This window comes from Pinus tabuliformis, chromosome 3_2 (genome assembly GCF_031772625.1).
Source record: "Pinus tabuliformis cultivar Carrire ecotype Pingquan chromosome 3_2, CPIR1, whole genome shotgun sequence".
NCBI classification, from domain to species: domain Eukaryota; kingdom Viridiplantae; phylum Streptophyta; class Pinopsida; order Pinales; family Pinaceae; genus Pinus; species Pinus tabuliformis.
Genome location: NC_142302.1, coordinates 746,549,091 through 746,567,327, shown reverse-complemented (window position 1 = coordinate 746,567,327; position 18,237 = coordinate 746,549,091). Strand labels below are relative to the sequence as shown.

The 18,237-nt window shown below is 40.3% G+C and overlaps 1 pseudogene; it reads right to left on the bottom strand.

The window, feature by feature from the left end:
• LOC149182743 (magnesium-chelatase subunit ChlH, chloroplastic-like) overlaps positions 1 to 15,382 on the bottom strand; it is a 30,006-nt pseudogene extending 14,624 nt beyond the window's left edge.
• Positions 15,383 to 18,237: the final 2,855 nt, after the last annotated feature.

Genomic DNA, 18,237 nt, shown 5'->3' with positions numbered 1-18,237 from the left:
ATTTCCTTGATGAATATCACTTTTCTATTTCTAATTACTCACCGGGTATGTAGATATAGCCAATTATCTTGTTGCAGGGAAGTTCCCACAATATTTGTCCTCCAAGGAGAAGAGAAAAATCATACAACAGAGTGCTACCTATACCTTGATAGATGGGAATCTCTATCAAACTAGACCATATTTCCAAATCAGATGTTGTGTTAGGGAAGATGAGATCTTTGACATCTGTAAGGCTTGTCACGAGGAACCTGGTGGAGGGAACTTCACAGACAAGCAGATAGGATACAAAGTCCTTTTGACAGGGTTTTATTTGCCAACAATATTTCAGGATGGCAAGAAGTTTGTGAAAGCATGTGATAGTTGCCAAAGAATGGGCCAACCACTACAATCATATGAGATTTCATTACAACCTCAAATTGTCTTAGAACCTTTTGAGAAATGGGCCTTGGATTTTGTGGGAACAATTAATCCTTCATCCAGATAGAAATCCTACATTTTGGTCTACACTAACTACGTCAAAAAATGGGCTGAGGAAAAATCACTAACCAGAGCCATGGAGCAGGCTATTTCAGACTTCTTGTTTGAAGACATCTTTGTCCTTTTTGGTATACCCAGAAAGATAGTCATAGATGTAGGGCCCCAGTTTACATCCCATATGATCCAAATGTTGGTTGAAAAATATAAAATCTATCATAGAATCACAACACCTTGTCATCCACAAGTGAATGGCCAAGTGGAAAGCACCAACAAAGTCATTGAGGGGATTCTTACCAAGACCGTGGCCAGTAACCGAAGTAATTAGGTCTATAAACTTCCAGAATTTTTGTGGGCATACATGACTACATGGAGGAATACCATGGGATTCTCACCAACTTGTGTATGGTAAAAATCCCTTATTCCCTATTGAGTTTGAAATCAAGAAATTGAGAACAACATTGCAAGTAAATTTGGATCTGGCCACAACACAAAAGCAAAGGTTGAAGCAACTCAATGAGTTGGAGGAGAAATGACTAGCTGCTATCTAACAAACAGAGATTATCCAATAGCAGAGAGCTAAGTGGCGTGACAGGTTCATCAAGAAGAAGAAGTTCCAGAAAGGAGATTAGTCTCTCTTATATGATTCAAGATTCAAGGACTTCAAGGGTAAGATCTGCACTAGATGGCTAGGTCCCTATGAGGTTGATGCAGTCTTTGACAATGGGACTATGAATTTGGTTACCATTGACAGTGCGAGGACACCATTGATTGAAAATGGGCATCGTCTTCAGTTATATCATAAACCTGCTTCAAGGGATTCATTTGTCAACATTGTCACAAATTCGGATCTTTAGATTATAGGAGCAGGGGAAAACCCCCCCTGTTCTGCCAAAATTCTATTTTTTCAATAAGTGTAACACCTGAAAACCAACCTTTTTTGGCTGTGAAAACCTTTTTTGGGCATAGATAGACAAATTATGTAGTAGTTGAAAACCACTCTGTGGTGGCTATTACACACTCTGGAATAACATTTCTTATTTCAAGCATATTCTACAATAATGCTGTTACACGACCTTTTTTTTCCTTTGCTTTTATCTTTTGTGGAAATCAATAATACATAACAAACGTCTTGGTTGTTACATCTGTAATAGCCGACAACTTCTAGAAATAATCCAAGTAAATTATTTATTGTGACACAAAGTATGCATCATCGTTATTCGAGAAGTAGTTTCCATGGCTGCCAGAATTAAATTTGAGTGCCTCGCCACCAACGTATTCTCCCCACGTCACACTAGGTACGGCATAAAATGGTAATATAGTTATCCACTTTTATTCAGTAATTATGGAAATCTAATGCAATATCCCTTTTGATGGCCAAGGTCAGCTGTCACATTTAAGCCAGGGGGGACAAATTACCTGATGACATGACCTTTGCATGACTTGTGAGTATTTAAAAACCACAACCAAAGAATGGTGATCTTGTAATCATTGTCATTTAATGCTCGATCATGCCAAAAGAGGGAATTGTACCTCCGACTAGACCTACCATAAATTAGCATTAATAAGGAAACATTATTGCATAGTACGAATCATGATTGCAAATCCTAATTTGAAATTATTGCCTATGTCACCCTACCATTTACCCACTGTTGCAGCATTGCATCCCCATTTAGAGTGCTAAGATAGAAGTGGAGGAGAATAGTTGTAGGGATGAAACAACAAAGTATTGTGGCAACTGATTTAGAACTTCTCAAGGGGGGAAGAGAGAGGAGAACAACATCGAATTTGTGTAGTGATGGGTGGAGAAGAAATTTGACATGAACCAGGGTCAATAAATGTTTTGGAAAACCTCCCTGAAGCATGTCAAATTTTTAAAGACGTGGGCTGGTTTGAGTTTTTCCAAAGGCTGGAAGGATCATATGGGGAAATTTCTATGGAGTTCGCAAAGAATTTAGAGAGGAATCAAATGGGGGTTAGGGGATTAAAGTTGGAGGTTACAGAAGGGGTAATTGCCTGAGTGACGACATTACTAATAGAGGGAAAAAGGTGGTTTAACAGGAAAGTTAATGACCCCTCCTGTAAGGAGGGTTTTCTCCAAGGGGAGGAACAATTGGTAAAGAAAGGAAGGGGGATTGATAGATTGTAACTTCCCCAAACATGGGTCGATGTCGTCTTTTACCTCATCAAGTATATCACATGTGAGGGAAGGGAAACAATCGTATTCAATTACCACTTCCTGTTGCTAAACAACCTTCAACATTGATAACTGATAAATCTTCCATACATTTTGTTGGAAAATATCAGGCATATGGTCGGGGCTGTAAATATAGTTGCACATCTAGAAACATGTGTCACAAAGCATGGCCTCATCAAGCTAATTATGTTGGATTCCCTAAGTCACTAGGTTAGGAGCTGGGAGGAATTCATGAGAAAGAAGGCTAGGACTACATGTAGGAAGAAAATAGGGATGTTTGCAGAAGCTCCGGAGGAAACCAGGGAGCAACCCTAGCTCAAAAGTAAGGGTTGGGAAGAGACCAGTTGACAAGCCAATAGGTGATAAGCAGAAAAAATAGAGAATAAGGATTAGTGAGTACCCAGAGTCCCCATCCATGTCTAAGAATAACAAGGAGGCAGCAAAGAAGAAGGATGAAGTACAGGCTCAGCCGGAGGAACCTTCCTCACCAGGTAAGAATGATACTCAATCCTTGTTGCTTAAAATTAAAATTTTAGAAAAAGAAAGTGAAAATCTAAGGAAGCAGTTAGTAGATGACAAAGTAGAGGCAAGGGCCCCAGGGTTAGACACTTTGGCTGAGGCTATAGACAAGGCTGGGAAGGGAAATGTTTTAGGTGTTGTGTGCATGGCATGTGCTAAGGAGTTAGTGGCAACAGGGTCTAGAGTCTGTGTAGTGGACACCATATCGAGGGAAACATAAATCGAATCTTGGGAAGTTGTGTTATTAGGAAATCTAGTGTCTATGCAGAGCTTCTCGCCCCACTAAGACAGGTAGCTATCTTAGAAACAAACAGATCAAAGTTACTTTTGTTTTCCTTTATGAGAAGTAGAAAGGAGAGGATCAAAGAATACCAACCTCGATCTTTCGCTCAGTTCTTTGCTTGTCCCTTCTCCTCACCGACAGGTCTTCGCCGCTTCTCCCTTGACCACTCTGCTTCAAAGAGTACCTATAAAGTCAAAGAAGCATAATACCTTCAAAGTGCAAGAATCTACAATCATAAACAATATAGGACCAGATATATATTGACCACACAAATGCATATACAATCAGACATACAAGAATGTGGAGGAAAACTTGAATAGCTTTATTGATGTAAAGATTAGAAGAGAGGATTACAACCCATTGATCTGACCCAATGTCATCCTCCTAGCATGAAAGCCCTTCTTCACCTCATGAAAAGCTTAGATCACCCAGCACTATGATATTCCACCAAGAAACCAATAGCACTTCCTTACAAGATACAAAATTCTAGCCTCTGGATCTCTGGGATGAGGGATCCATATATAGATGATTGCAGGGGGGTGAGTCAGCTTCTGGGATTTTGATTTGTGTCCTCTCTCTGATAGTTCTTGATTCCACTTGGAGATTAATGATCTCTTACTCATCCCTGGGAAAATTCAGAGAGGCAAGTGTCACAAGAGAAGTTTTTGGAAGATTCCATGATGATCAACCTTGCAAACTGTCTCTGCCATTTGTCTAATCTCACCCATCGCACTCTTTACACTGAGCAGGTGAGATGCATCGCACCCTCTACACTAGGTAGTCTTTATGGTCCAGTTTTGACCAGTTCTGTGCAGTTTTCTGTGGAGAACTTCTAGGAGATGATGTAATTAGCTGACCTTGTTCCTTTAGGGTGTGAAGCAACACTTTTAGGGACTTACGAGCCCTTGGTTTATGGACATGTACGATTGGGGTTGTAGTGCCCAAAAATGTCTATAATAGTTGCCCCCTAAAGCATGAGATCATTAATCTTTTGATGTCAGGTGAAATGCTTTATCATGAGGATCCGAAGTTTTTTCAAGCCGGAAGGTGACCTGTAATAAGATACAATACAATACATTATCTTCATAATATTTTCCATGATCTAGCTGAGGCGGGCATTCCCATGCTCAACTTTATAAATTCATTTTCATGTACATAAGACAGACAACCATCTGTGTGGCAGACTGATGATTCTGATAGACCCATCATCCTTTGATTTGGATGATCTTCTGTGTAGCAATGATGTACATTTGATGTCTTTACTTTCCTGAATATATTGCAGCCCAGATGGATGAAACTAGATCCGAGGTCTTCAAACTCGTCCAATCTTCACTCAGAGTACAAGTCGATCCATGTGAAAGATTTTCTGGAGTCGAACATGGAAAGACATCACCTGATTACGATCCAATGATGTACGCTATTAATAGGCGTGAGAGGAATCACCGATAATGATGATGACCCTCAAGGTACTATAGTACAATTTGCGTGGTGTGAAAAAAGGACTTGGCATCGAACACCACGCAAAATCTTTCGGTCGAAGGCCATTGATGCAAACCTGTCGCCGGAAGTGAGAAACTTGCCATTGAGGCATGCAAGCTTCAAAGTACTAAAAGGGTTGTTCCTAAGTCAAATTCTTGGATAATGAGCTGATTTCGACAAGAAGTGACCCATCATAGGAGGGCCTTAATGAATCCCACATCTACGACATGGAACAGAGTAAATGATTTTGGAGTTGAAAACAATTTGATGATACAGGGTTCAGGGTGGCTGTCATGAAAGAATGGAGCGTGAATGTATTGCAGCGGATGAGACACAGGCGAATTCTCTGAGTGACTTCTCTTGAACATACCGGCGACACTGACATGGATTGGTAGCATTAACCCCAAATATGGATGGTGTGATGGACCAATGGTGATATGATCGGTGAATGGAATAACCCAACCCGACTCGGACGTGGAGTGAACGTGTCATGTTCAAGAGCGACTTTGCTACCAATAAAGTTTCTTCAAGTTTTCTTCCCAATTTTTCCCTAGTCATTGCTGACCAGTACCTCTTTATTTTTATCAAGCTTTAGGAGGATAACATATGCTCGTTCTATAATTTTCCCTTCGGGCAAACCCGTCGCTATATTTTGACGAGCCTAGCGACAGTGAAACACATTCTTGTCTATATGGACAAGTTTGTTACTATTGGTTTTAACGAGTTTAACAACAAAGATAACTCAGTCCTTTTCAATTTTAGAGAGTCTAAAAGGGACGTAAAGGAAACTCCAATAATCCTTTTTCGTCATAGAATCCCTTAAGTCCAAAAAAGTATAAAATAATACGAAAGAGATGAATTTTCGATAATTTTAACAAGCCAAACAAAACTAGCGCTTGATCGTTTTGTGTAATAATCCCTCAGGTCCAAAAAGATTAAAATCTAGAGGAGGGATAGCACTCCCAGTAGCTTTTAATGAGTTGGAGAGGCCAACTACTCAGAAATATTTTGATATTTTACGAGTCAGAAGAAGAGAGCTTAAAGGAGACTCGTTTTTTGAGGAACGAGTGATAATTTCAGGTAGCAGCTGATTCCAGGTAATGTTTGGAATTTTCCAATCATGGCAGTGTCACAAGGATGGCTAATAGGATCACTCTTTGCAGCTGTTCCTCAAAAGGGGTAAACAATCAAATGGAGGTGAATGATCAGCTAAAATAGAGTGGAGGTGACGATGAGAAAATTACCAAGGCTCAAAAGCTGATGATAATGCATTCACAATGGTTATTTACTGGAAATTGGTTCATTTTTTAATGAGCTTAAACTCCGGGGGAATGTTTGCTCTTTTCTAAGGTTTAATTTTTAACGAGCTTGAACTTCGCATAAAAACTGCTCGTGCCAGTCGTATAATAAGGACGCCTCATCGATAGGTTCAACTTTTAGGGAGCCTGCACCATTCGAAACTTTGCTCTGGATCCTTTCATTATGCAAGCTAGGAACGACCAATCCTACGAGTTTAAAGGGTTGAGAAACTACAAACTAAGAAAATAAATGGTCTCTCTTTACTTTCAGGCAAAAAGGTTTGCATGCCCCTAGGCATAGCGAAGTAGAGTTTCTAGGTTACCATATGAAAGCTCTCGTATTTGCAAAATTGCTCCATCCGCATTGCAGACAAAACACTTCCTTGGCGATGTCTACGAAAATAGACAAAGGTGAGTGGCGTGGTCGCCTCCACTCACATAACTTTGACGAGGGAATCTTATTCCAGTCTAATCCCATTTTCCTAAACAGACGGGTGTGTCAGACTAGTCATATATCCTCCATGGAAACCTACCCTATACCCAAGGTTTTCCTGCCGAAACAGACCAGGGTGCATGCCCCCTGGGTTTCAGTCATGTCCCCTTGAATTACTCGTGTTCTTCAGGTGGATGGACCGGAGATTGATGAGACATTCCTTGCATGAAAATACCATTTAGGGATGGCATTTGACTATTAGCTATGTGTGAGCTGGGGAACAAAAGCTGGTCTACAAGCTAGACCACTTGGCCTTCATGCGGAAAACACATTACTCTAAAGAGTGAGGAGACAATGGCCCCCATGCTGTAAATATAGTCACGCCCAAGGAGTAGATTATAATCCAGAGGTCCTTGGACTACCATTATGTTCATATAAATAGTTTTCCTTCTCAAGATTATAGGTACATTGGGAGGGATCCCTAACGGTTGATTGGTTCCTTTGTCAAAGCTTGTTAGATTTCTCATCTCAAGCAGAAGAGATGGTGAACCAAGAGCTTTCCAAGAAGTTGAGGAAAGGATACTCACAGAAGCCCCTTCATCTATGATGGTACCGGCCATGACCATTGTGTAAGCTTGTACAATGATTCGGAATGGTACACTAGCCGGTAAACGGGGTCTGCCTAGTAGATTCCAATCGAAGGAAATGACTAGGTTGCTTGGAGGTGGGACCGAATAGACAGCCGGATATGACTCTGACGAACTTCCTTCCTACGGTAAAGGAACGGGTAGATTTCCCCCACGTTCATCGGAGTCTGTGTTTATGAAAATGAATTTGAACAATGTAATTCTCATTCTCTTCGGTGATTGTATCATCTGAAGATGGACCTTCCGAAGACAAGACCAGGTCAACTGCCGCCTCAACCTTTTGACTTTCGTCTGGTATGGATTTAGCAGGTTTATCTTCAATGATAGATGCTTCGACTGACCATAATGACATGTCAATTGGATTTTTAACTAGTGATGGACTCGGCAAGAGTTTGTTGTATCTAGGAGGAAGCCGTAGCGGTGAATTAGGATGGTTATCCAAGACTCTTTTAGCTTCATCTAGGAAGGGACAACGGTGGACGACGTGATCACCTTCACACAATTTACAAGGAAATTTACATTTCTTTTTCTGTTCAAATGCTTCACTTTCACTAGTTGATGGTGTACTTTCAACATGATGTTCAGAGGTTGATGACACTAGATTGTGCAAACGAGGAGACCAGTCCCTTAAGATCCGAGGGATGCAAGGACAATCTCAATGGTAGTGGTCTCCTTTGCAAATGACACATGGAGATTTAGGCTTGGAAGGCGTGGTGTACTGATTTTCACTAGACGATGCCCGGTTACCCCTTTTTGCCTTTGGCTCCTTATTCTTCTTCTCTTCTTCTCCTTCCCCTTCTTCTCCTTCTTAGTTACTTGACTTTTGGCTTTACCAGCTTCATCAAGCGAAGAGGAAGGAGGAGAGGGAGAATCAGATGAAGTAGAAGGTTGGGGGGTAACTTTAGTATCATCTAGTTACTAACTTGATTGTTCAGGAATCACGATGTTCTGAATGACAGAGGTTGAGAAGAGCCATATTGGCAAGCCAATCGTCAATCCTGGAAGTGACAATGTGGCCATATGAGGTGCACCAGCATCTCCCCAAGAGGACAAAGGACTAGGATTTCCTCCAAGGGGAAATCCTTGGTTGGTGGACTCCGTTTTTCTCAACCTAAGACCAACACTGGAATGGTGATATTATTCCGATTAAAATAAATTTTAGACGCTTTGACACAACTTGTTTTTTCAATTTTTAAGAGTCGATAAAAAACAAAAGATGACTCTAGTCGCCTTCGATTTTTAATGAGCCTGAAGTGACAAGTGCTCAGATGGAACTTTTCTTTAAGGAGTCTAAAAAGGAATGAAAGAGACTACTCTAGAAATCTAGATAGAGGGATTACCAAACCAATCGCAAAACTGCAGAATACTTTTTATTGTACGACAGTCAATCTTCCTGAATGCTGTGTTCAGTGCATTGCGATCGATAGGGCGGCAGACACGGCTTCCTATGGATAAAGGATATAGCCTATTGTGGTATCCCAATATATACTCGATGGTACGTGGGAGCACAAGTCCGTACTGGCACTTGTTGTCTCAAAGAGGAGGAATCACCCAACCAACAATGAAAGCGACAGTTACCAGGTTTTACGATGCCGGAATACGTCTCTAGCCTAGATTTCGAGATGTTGTGCGTTAGGTTACAAAGCGTTTTTATGTTCATTGAATATATTTTACAGTTGATATTTCTTAAGAAATTTTCCTTTCAGGTTCACCACGTGATGTAGATATACAATTCCTAAAATGCAATCTAGGATAATAAACAATCGTTTAATCTTCTTTTTGCAATGAAAATCCTAGCTACTAAAGAAAGAGAGATGATATTATTTCAACATAGAGCAGAGAGCACACACTAGATGCACTGTCCTAAATCAAACCAACAAGCAGTCTAAATGCAAATGCTCATGCATGTATTTTTTTTAGCTTTCTTAATGTGTGAATGACAAGAAGAATGCTAAGTACAAATCTGAATTATATTTTCAAACCGACAGTACTAACAAATTTCTCTTCAAAAACGAAAGGAAGATAATGACAACACTTTGATATTCTGAATTGAAAACTGCTTTCGACACTTGAAAAACTACTAATTCAAATCAAATACAAGAGTAACTGTATAATTGACCATCAAGAACAATAGAATTCTTTTCTTTGACTAAAAACGACACTTGCAACACTTTCAAATCAAAAGACGACAGTTTGATTATGCTACTTTTTGTAAAAGAGAACTGTAAATGGCGCACAATACATAAAACATTCACAATTATTCGTACTATGGAGGCAGAATCATGCAAAGGAAGGGAGTTTCCACAATGGTATACTGATCATAGACAACAAAACTCCTAAATAAAGCTTAAGAGAGTGAACATGAAACCAAAATTTGAGAGCAGAAGAGGTCTTATCTAATCAGTGCACCTGCAACACAGGGAAAGTGTGATGCAGCGCACCTACTACACACGGAAGGTGCGATGCATCCAGATTCCCACGAGGAGAAAGTGTGATGGTCCAGAGACAAGACTTCAACTTGGTTCTCGGTCACAGTTTGTAGCTTATTTCAGGGATTTAGGCCGAGCTAATGGTAGTCAGTAAATAGAAATCACAGGGGCTGATCTAATGAGGTTACTAGAGCCACCACTAGGGAAATTATGATGTTTGCAAATCGATTGTTTAGTTTATAAACAAAACTCAGAGATAGACTGAAGTAGCACTGATCTACTTTTCACTTGCATAGAAAACGCAGTTCGAAGGCTAGCTGGCTTAACTTCAGGATCTGTCTGTAAGTTTATAAAGCAAACAAATATAGACAAGCAAACAATCTATTCGCTCCCTAGGGGAGTCGCCATTTTGTTATCAGGAAATCTAGTGTCTATGTAGAGCTGCTAGTCCCACTAAGACGGGTAGCTATCTTAGAAACAAACAGATTAAAGTTACTTTCGTTTTCCTTTATGAGAAGTATATAGGAGAGGATCAAAGAATACCAACCTTGATCTTTCACTCAGTTCTTTGCTTGTCCCTTCTCCTCACCGATAGGTCTTCGCCGCTTCTCCCTTGACCACTCCGCTTCAAAGAGTACTTGCAAAGTCAAAGCAGCATAATACCTTCAAAGTGCAAGAATCTATAATCATAAACAATATAGGACCAGATATATATTGACCACACAAATGCATATACAATCAGACATATAAGAATGTGGAGGAAAACTTGAATAGCTTTATTGATGTAAAGATTAGAAGAGATGATTACAACCCATTGATCTGAACCAACGTCATCCTCCCAGCATGAAAGCCATTCTTCACCTCATGAAAAGCTTAGATCACCCAACACTATGATATTCCACTAAGAAACCAACAACACTTCCTTACAAGATACAAAATTCCAGCCTCTGGATCTCTGGGATGAGTGATCCATATATAGATGATTGCAGGGGGGTGAGTCAACTTCTGGGATTTTGATTAGTGTCCTCTCTCTGATAGTTCTTGATTCCACTTGGAGATTGATGATCTCTTACTCATCCCTGAGGAAATTCAGAGAGGCAAGTCTCACAAGAGAAGTTTCTGGAAGATTCCATGACGATCCACCTTGCAAACTGTCTCTGCCATTTGTCTAATCTCGCCCATCGCACCCTACAGAAGGGATTTCTAGTATGCATCGCACCCTTTACACTGAGTAGGTGAGATGCATCACACCCTCTACATGGGGCAGTCTGTATGGTCCAGTTTTGACCAGTTCTGAGCAGGTTTCTGTGGAGAACTTCTGGGAGATGATGTAATCAGCTGACCCTGTTCCTTTAGGGTGTGAAGCAACACTTTTAGGGATTTACGAGCTCTTGGTTTATGGACATGTACGATTGGGGTTGCAGTAGCCGAAAATGTCTATAACAAGTTGATGCACAAAAACTCATTGAAGATGTTGCTGTTACACAAGAACCAGCAGCTGAGATGGAGCATTCCATAGAAAGTAATTTGGTAGTTGAAACACAGGAACCCTTGGTTGACACTATTGTTACACAAGAACTAGCAGTGGAAACAGAATCCAACCAAGGGAAAGAAGAAGAAGCTGATATCCATGAACCTATGGTTGATGCTGCTATTACACAAGAACCAGCAGTGGAAACATAAGTTTACCAAGGGAAAAATGATACACAAGAACCTATGGATGACATTGCTATTACACAAGAAGCAACAATAGAAGCGGAAGATGATCAAGGAAAAAAAGAAACTGTTACACAAAAGCCCATTAATGACGCTGATATTACACAAGAAACATCAGTCGAAATGGAGAAATTTCACCCTGAGGAGGCTGCTACACCTTCGATTGTTAGTGCATGTGGGAGAACACCGGGAGCTAATGAAGGATGGTTTTTTGAAAGAATGTTGTTGATACCACAATTACAGAAATGGAAGTAGCAAGCGCTCTCCCTATAAGAGGGAATGCTCTCCCTCAAGGCACACAAAAAGATGATGGATTCACTCAAGGAGAAATGCTTAAATGAAAAGTGGGAGAGAGAATGTGAAGCACGGAGACATAAGGAAGCTATGAAGAAAAAGGATGAACAACTGAAATTGTTATAGTGATAGGTTTTGGATCTAACAAATGATAAGACAAAGCTTTGTGAGCTTGCCTTGGACTTGCTAGGATGTAGGCGGCCTTCCCCATCGTATCCAGTGTTCCTCTGGGAACATTATTATTTGTTTCAGTTGAAATAAGTCTTTGAGAACATTCCTTAGTTGGGTTCTTCTACCCATACTTTTATTGAAATTTTTTGTACTTGTGATTTTGAAGAACATATCTTACTTCGTAAGCTATTTTTTCATAACATAATGTGTGAATATGCCAGCACAAAGATGGAAAAAAGTGTTTTTTCCTATATGGGAGATTTGTAGTTGTGGGCCTTCCTTTCGTTTATGAGAAACCAAATGGAATGGCATCTGGCCATGAAATCAGCCGAGACCAATGAAGAAAGGGCAGGATTATGGGTCAGAGCAGAACCAGGAATGGTTTATGAACTAAGATGTGAGTTTAAGTTGTTCCTGAGTACCCCAGGGGTCAGGGAACAATCAGCCACTTATAGAAAGAGGATTGTGGGGATTTGCCTCAATTTGTATGCACAAATGAAAAGTCGAGCGCTAGCAGGGTGCCTTAAGCACACCGAGGCCTGTAGTGCTAAGTTGCAAGAAGGAGATCCTTTTGAGTACAAGAATTTCGTGGCTATTGTTACATGGGTACCTGAATATGCCCAAGTAGTGTAGACATTGGGAGCATTCTGGATCAGACTTAGATTCAAATTTCCTTTGATTTGGTTACCAGTAGAAGAATACCAGTCAGATTACCACTTGTGCGACTATGAAGAAGAATCTTGGCTGTGACAGTTGATGGCTACTCAGGGGTATAGGGCTCCTGGTGAAGACACTGCTGGTGCCTATAATTTTATAGACTTGCATTGGGTGTATAGTAGGAGGAGTTGAGGTTCTACATGGGGACATGCAATTGCTTCATTTGGGAGGAGATTTTGGGTGTGGTTTGTATACATGTTTCCTACACTTTCTTTCCCCAATCTTAATCCTCTTTCCCTCTAGGCCAATGAAACTTCACATTTTAATCACCGTTTTTGTCATTTATTTAGCCTATTTCATTGTCATGTTATTTTGCCATGTTTTGCGGAATATTAGGATACAATATTCATTTTTGTGGCTAACTGGGGTAAGCATTGGAGAAGTATTTTGGGTCCTCTTATCTTTTTTAGGTGTTGCTTGCAAGGACAAGGTTATGGAGTGAACAAGTTGTGCTAATCAATTTCAGAGCGAGGTAGAGAATATTGTTGTTACACCCTGTATGTTGTTACAGATTGTTGTTACACACTGTATGTTTCTACAGGTGTTGATCTTACACCACGTGTTGTTAAATGTGACCGTTTTTACACCAAGGATGATGTGACCCAGTGATTGTTGTTACATCCCAAACCGTCATTTGATAGTAGGATGTTGTTGCACCGTAGCTGGCAAAGTCGTGGATACTATTCCACACAATAGCTGTCGGAAGTTATGGATTTTTTATTTAGAAGTAACATATCCAAACTGTTGTGATCTTAACTAATGTATCTTAATAGAATTTGTGTTTAGAAATAGGTTACAATGATTTCTACTTTTATGATCAGCATGAGAATCGTGAGATTCTCATGACTGATTTATTCATGATTTTGGGTATGTAATAATTATAAAATAAACTTGATTTCTCATGTACGAGGATGACATAGAGAAAGCATTGTTACTTTGATCTTGTAAATTTTAATTATTTTTAATATTGAAGGGACTATGGTGATGTGTTACTGTTCCTTATCTGATTTTTTAACTAATCTTGTGTTTATTCTTGTGCCCCTGTTAGAGAGGAAGGGCCCTCCTCCTTAGCAGGGGATACAACGGTAGAAGTAGTTCTATATTATTATTTCTTTTATTGTTGTATGATTTTCTGTTGTTGTTGTTGTATAAATTGTAGAATACATATGCTTCAGTTCCAGATTATATTATGATGTTACACTAGTTTGATTAAATAGAGTGGTAGTTGACCATCTGGTGTAGTCATTAGTTTAACGTGTGGCGCACCCTTGATCTAGTAATTGTGAAGTGTGATTTCAATTCTATGGGGTGTTTTAATTTCTGCATGAATGATTTAATTTTTGAAATTGATTCAACAATGTTCTTTACTGTTTCTTTATATTTTTCATTATTGGATGTAGGGTTTTGGCACAGATAGTGCAAACTCCATTGAAACAATAAGACCTACCCTGGGTTGACAATTAATTATTTCTTTCTTGGTCAATTGGGATTGATTAAAACAACACTACACTTGGGAATTTCCTATACATCAATATAAAGAAGTTAGAAACAATTTTTTGCAGCCACTTCAAAACAACCCTACAATGGCTCAAGAGAAACTTTGATCCTACATACTTATATGGTACCATGGCCCTGTTTTTGTATTATGACATTGATGTAATGATAATAAGAGTTTCATAACAAGGTTAACAACTTTAGACAGATTATATTGTTAATAGATTATCTAATTGATGAAATTTTTGAAACATTTTTTAGAAAAACAATGAAACATACCCATTGTTACATCATGGCCCAAGAAAACAATTATCTCCAAATAGAGATCAAGCTCATGAAGAGCAAAATGAAATAAAACTTTAATTGGATTCAATGCCAAAGTGTTGATGAGTCATTCCTCTCTAGTCTGGACCAGGAGTGGCAAGGCCACAATGTAGCGAACATCAAGCTTGGACAAAGCTTGTATAGCACTAGGATGATCCTGTCTAGCAGGTCCACCCACAAGTGAAAACCTAGGCAAGGAAACCACAACATATAAAAGAGATTTATTTGTTATTGGATCATACAATAAATGCTCCACAGGGGTGGAAAAACCTAATCCACATGAAAATATTGGCACAACATTTGCACCTTTGGCTTCCAATTCCATCATAATAGCCACATAATGACCATCAACACCAGTAATAATGTGGACTCTTTGCAAGGCGATACCAATGACTAGTGCATTTGTGTTTTTGAGTTTCTCATTTGCATCCTTTCTGGTGTCATACCAATTCAAATACTCTTTAACATCATCATACATGCAAGGAGGTAGAGGGTGTCATATTCTTGTGTCCAAATAGATGACTGGATCAATAGACTCTAATTGTGCTTTATTAAGAGAAGACACATACAACCCAACAATAGTATTAAAGAAGCTTTCAATATTCTTTGGGGATCCACTAAACCAAAACGACAAACTCATGATATAATCTCTAGCATCTGAAGCCTTTTCACTTGGCAAATACTTGAGGACTTTGGGCAAGGTCCTAACAAGCTTAAGCATGCTTTCCTCAAATCTCGCTGGCTTCTTCTTTCTTTTAAAAATTTAAAAGAAATGGACTTTGGATTGGTCAAACTGAGACATACTAAAAGAACTCAGTTTATTTAGTCGCATTACTTATTACATTGAAGGGAAAACCAAGACAACATCTAGTCCTTCTCCTTCAGACTCCATTACAACCTTCACCATTAGTTATGTTTTCCATTTTGTAGGCTTGAGGGGGCCTGACCCAGGTTCATATTTATTTAGCCAAACAAATCCCTGTACTACTAGCCCTTTCAGAAACAGCCCGCGGAGCGCAGATTGAGGTCTCACTCGAAGCAGTATGGGGGAATGCTGGAACCAAGATTCTGCACCCTTGATATGTCTGAGGGGTCGATTTAGTCCAGCTATGAATACCTTCGCGCAGGTCACTTCACGCACTTTCCTGACCTATGAGGCCTTCGCGCCCTGTTCTACTCGCCTTTATTCAGTCCTAACCATGGGCTGAGGAGCTTTCACACTGCTGAAGCAGTGATCTGCGTTATTTCCTCGAGTTACACCGCGGATCTTACTTATATTCATATAACAATTAGTTATCTTTGTGTAAATAGATACTTCGTCTTATATTCACTTATTCAACACATTCATATAAGTTCGCGCAACAAATAAACATTAAACTTGCAATTCATACCCAATATACTTCAATGAATAAACTAGGAAAAGACACAGAGAAATAATGTAAAACTTCTCTTTATTAATGCTTCAATCAGTTACAGACTCAACCTACCATGTACACTAAGCTGCAGGGGTCCATGCATTCAGTTGCAGAATATGAGGCCTCTGCGTACTCAGCTGCAGAGCCTTCTCCTACTCTATGACCCAAAGAGTCGACCTTACACTCTAAACTCAATGCTTTATCATCTCTTAGATTCTTCTACCTTAGATTGTCTCTTTAAACTTAGAGCGTCGCTCTATTTATACAATCCCATGGTCAGCAGACCATGGGTAGAACTCTCAAGCCAACATTACATTAAGAAAGTAAGGGCAGACAACCCTATGACTTAATTACAACTTCGTGCTCCGCGCCCACAAATCATGGAGTCTTTACATTAGACTTAGTCAAAACTTGGGCTTTAAGCCCCAAAAGTTGCCTTGGGGGAATCCCGCACCCAACAGGCCCCCAACACAAACATCGTGACTCGCCCTCAAGGTACTCTATCGGTACAGAGATCTTCGCGTGGAGACCTCCCAACTCTGCTTGAACTGCTGCAAGGTCGGTAGTGCACTGAGCGACTGCCTGTTGTATCTCTTGGACGCACTGTTTGGAGACTATGGTATCTGAACTACTTCCCTACATCTACTCCTATGTTCCCTGTAGCTATTTATAGTCCCACGCCTCCTTCCAGCTACCTGGAGTGCTAAGACTATTCTTCTATTGGCTATTCAGATAGTTGGGCCACCCGTGTATGGCTTCAGTTGACTGCCATTCACTTTGACTAGGAAAGGTTCACCATTTAGCTTTACCAACTGCACCACGCCTCCATCTATGACGTCCTTAATAACATACGATCCTAGCCAATGCATTCTGAACTTTCCCAGGAATTTATCAAACTTATTATCAAATAGTAACACCGAATTGTTCACCTTGAAGGTGTGCAACTTAATATGTCGGTCATGCCAAGCCTTTTCACGCTGCTTTTGTACCTGCTGATGGAATCTAGCCAAAAGCCATTCCTCTTTGAGTTGATCCAATTACACGAGCCTCTCCTTTAGGGCTCTACGGTCCGTCATACCTATGAGCACTGCTATGCATAGACTAAGCATGATATACTCCATTGGCATTACAACTACCACTCCATAGACCAGCCGGAAAGGTGTCTATCCTGTCAGTTTCTTGCATGTTGTCCTATAAGTGCATAATACTACAGCTACGCACAGGTCCCAATCACTTCGCTGCGCATTATATACATTGTTTAGTGCTTTGCACACTTCATTAAATGCTTCTACATGAGTAACCTTCTGCACACTTGTTCTTTCCACACTCTGTCATTCCAACTAGAGGGACCGTTCATGCAATTGCCTCCCCAAGACATGCTTATTGACCATGTTCACCAACGCGAAGTCCATGTCCATCTGCGCAGGTTGTCTACCATATCCCTGTACCCACCTCAACAGATGCATGCGCGGACAATCCCATACATTGTATTTATCTGTTAATCACATTTTAGGCTTCCCAAAATGCATGTGCATCATTCTCCTACATTCGCACCAGTCCTCAAAGCCTCCTTGGTGCGTACCCCACCACTCGCTGGTGTAGTGCACAGTACTCACTTCAAAGCTTCAAAACATTGTTTTTTCAACACCTCCCTTTCAAATGTGTCCAGGAAAGCATCTACCTCACCTAATGCATCATAAGTAGGCAAAATTGTCACTTTTGTCGATACACAGTGCAGTGATCTTGTCATCATGTTACAGTTAAGCATGGTTACCTCGTGTAACCATTTCTACCATCACTCTATCTCTTCATCTGAATGCGACATATAGGATCTTTCGTGCTCCCATGAGATTTGTCCATCCGCGGTGGGATTTACCTAGTCTTGCTCTTTCACGGTTGTCTTGTAGATGCAATCCAAATCATCGTCGCTTTCATAGTCGCGCACGAGCTCCATGTAGTGTGATCCTTCTGCAGGGTCCAAAGGTATGACCACACATAGAGACTTTTTCTCAAAAATCATCTTGTGCTTCTTTAGATTAAACACCTCGTTCATGCCAGTGGCCCAATTGATTCCTAAGAGCAACGGTTAGGGATTGTTGTCATCGACAATCTCTATCACTTCAAATTCTGCTAGCGTGCTTTCCCCTTCAATATCCATGGTGATTCCCTGCAACCTCCCCATAGGTATTATCTTTTGTTGGTTCACCATTCACAGCTGGATAGGAGACCATTGTAGCGTAGGCCTTCCCATGCGCTCCCATGTCTGCTTCAGCAAAATGTTCGTGTCTGATCCTAAATCCATAATTACCTGTTCCATCTCATATTCTCCCATCATTGCAGTCAACCT